Below are 3,362 nucleotides of genomic sequence, written 5' to 3' on the forward strand. Positions count from 1 at the left end.
ATCATCCTTGGCATAGTGCCCAGTGAATATTTATCAAGAGACATGACTAAAGTTCTTCTGGTCAATAGATGGGTAGGGAGGCTTGATATGCCTCATTAGAAAGCCCATATTTTAGGAAGGAAATATACAATTCCTACTTACCAATTTTATTTTGGAACAGTTAATAGACTGTCTGCTTTAAGCCGTGTATTCCTAATTACAGACAAATGTGACACTGCTATTTTAGAAATCTTCACATTGTACTGTTCTTTCAACTGGCCTCTTATGATTTTTATTTCCTTTATAACCATGCTACTAAAAGCATAAAGAAGATAAAAGTTATTTCTGTGATACGGTGTCTGCTTTCCAGATAAGTGATAAATGCCCTTGTGTTTAATTCCTAGCATAAATTAATACATGTCAGTAATTAATTTCTAGTATTTCAAAAGTGTTTAAAATAGAAAACAACAATTCTGTGTGTATCACACGAAAGATGAGATTGCAGCGGCATCATGTCACCAAGAGATCTTACGGCTTTCAGTAATAAATCATAAACTTTCCCATTCCTAAACATTTTAAGATAAGAGTATTGGAAATCAATTCAATTCAGACATCTACATGCAGGCTCCAATCTTTCTAACCAGGGACACACATGTTGTCCTTGTCAGATCACTTCGGCTCGAACCAACTGAAAATATATTATCTTGTAGAAACCATCCATGTCCTTTCTCAGGTTCTCTGATGATGCCACAGAATGTCTGCCATGATGGCAGCTCCATTGAGAAGGGGAACTATTGGTACTTCCTGAGTGAATTCAGACATCGTTACTCCAGCTTCACAATTAAATTCCCAACAACAGAAGCCCAGGGCCTGTCAGTGATTACACAGTAAGAGTTAACACTATGCTTGGAAAACCATACAGGCCCTCCAGCCAGGTCTGGGTTCAGAGGCCCCTGCCTCTCATAGCTGTGTGAGCTTATGTAAACCCTCCCTTCCCTGGGTCTTTCAGTCCTTCTGTCCCTGCACAGGACATATCCTTCCCAGGTGTTGGGAGCAGGCATGGTGGGAACAGTGTTTGGCCTCCAGCAGGTGCAGAGAAGTACCAACTACCTCTGAGCTCTATGTTGTGTAAATGTGTTTATTCTCTGGATAGCTGGAATGACTTGGATCAATTCCTTCAAGCCCCATTTGGAGCTAAAGTGTCAAGCACATAGAGGTGAATAATCCTACACACAGAATTTTGATGCTTCTTGTATGCCTGAGGGTCTGAGGTCTCAGGCTACTAGAGATATGGGTCCCCCCACCTCATCATCTATTTCCCATCTGTCTGGTCCTATCTCTTTTTGTTTTGTTTTATTTTGGGTTTTTTTTTTTTACATTTATAAGAGTAATAACCCAAAGCAAAGTGGAAACAAGTCAATTTGATGCCCAGAAATTAAGGTCTTGTGAAAATATTCCTAATTGCACTGTATTTAACTGAGCTGTTTGAGAGGAGAAACCTGAATGGGAAGCAGAGAGGGTTGTGTGGTTCCAGAGCATTGTCAAGTGCTCACCTAATGAATATCTGACACAGCAATAAATGAGACCCAGTGAGCAAGGGGCCACTGGCATTAGCATAGATAAGAAAAAACACACAAAGAAGAGAAAGAAAACTCCCCTCAAAATCTCCATGTTTATTCTGCTCCTGGTTTATAACTCAGTGTAACTTAGAGTAATGCAGGTTCCAGCAACTTTGCTGTGTTCTTCAATTAGTTAATGAAAGTAGAGTTTTGATGGATGGCAGCCAGTAGAATTCATTTGTAATGAGCAGTGGTTCAGGAGATCACTCAAACGCTGACACCTTTCTTGTGGAAAGCTCCTTTCCAGAGTACTTAATTGTAACATATTGCTGCTATTATTTTAAAGTAATAACTCATTATAGAATAGGATTTCTATACAAGTCCTAATAATTCTGTGATGTCTACCATGATTTTTCAACATTAGCTAATGAAGTGCCCCATCATTTATCAGTAAATAGCATCTAATGTTGCACGGTAAATCTTTTGTCCGAATTATTCCTGCCAGCTTCCTAGATTGGGGACATTTCATATCATCCGAATTGCTGATTTGGGAACCTACTTCCTTGCTATTCATCCGAATCTTGCCTTGCAATGAAATCATTTGATAAGTTGATACAACAGGCCCATTTTTCATTCACTTTATCAGCTTCGGGCTTTAAATGACATCCATATCTACAAGAGGTATAGAACTTCACCAAAGAGCCAAGATATACTACAGGCCAAACCTACCAGTACCTGGTCTCGCTGAGAGCCTTCTGCAAAATTCCTGAAACTTCCATTGCAGGGGATTGCCCGTGAGCCCGTCAAAAATGAGCCGTGATTTTTCTTGATTCACATCTCACATTTCACTGTGCTTTGTGACAGGGATGCAGAGAAGTTGTCTCAAATATTTCCCTCCTCACATTCAGACAGAGGTGAAATCAGACCCCTGAGGGATCCTATGCTCTTTTCAAGGGTACTGACTTCAAGTTTGCTTTGACTCATACCTGTGTACCACGTAAGAGTGTGTACCTCTTCCATAGATTTGCCCAAATTTTGCACTGCAGAAACCTATTGCTTCCAACATTTGATGGGTTCATGAAATTTTAGAAGTAAAATTCAAAATGCCATCTCCAGCATCTCCCAAAAACCTTAGAAATACTGTATTTCTAATTGCCAGAGTTTTCTTGACATGGTTAACCCAGTGCTAAAGGGACTCTGTTCCCACTTAGGAGCATTTAAGATACAGTTCAAGGAATCTGACCAGGACTACCACAGCCTCCTCCAGGTCCAAGGGTGCAGAGTGGTCTCTGGTTGCTCAGCTTTGCTCCCTCTTCTGCTGTAAGGATGAGTGGAAAGCTTCCTGAGACCCGGGGTGGAGGTGGGGCTCCTGGACCAGCCTGGTGCCCTGGGCAGTGCCATTGCCATGGAACTGCAGGGAGATGCAGGCTGGGGTGAACACAGACTCTAGGAGGAAAGCTCACTGTGCCCTCACACTTTCAGCTGCACGATCAGTTTAATACTTAGAGCCCTCTCTGGACACCTGCCTATGCTAATTGCATCCACCCAGGTCAATTGGTACTTAGAGAAGCAGCACCCCCTGTCTGTCATGGTGAGAAATCGGTACCCTGGGAATCAATTCCACCCAAGAGTAATTGGTATTAGGATCAAATAAAGTGCTGAATGGGAAAAGGTGAATCACACATTAAATTCCTTGAGATAGTGCACATACTCAGCCAAAATTCCAAAATTGTATTTCCAGCCACTTTGATCTGATTCATCAATTAAAATGGGATGGGCACCAGGAACACGGGAAGCAGATCCCAGCTCTCACGGGAGGGACCA

This window comes from Phacochoerus africanus, chromosome 2 (assembly GCF_016906955.1).
Source record: "Phacochoerus africanus isolate WHEZ1 chromosome 2, ROS_Pafr_v1, whole genome shotgun sequence".
NCBI lineage: Eukaryota > Metazoa > Chordata > Mammalia > Artiodactyla > Suidae > Phacochoerus > Phacochoerus africanus.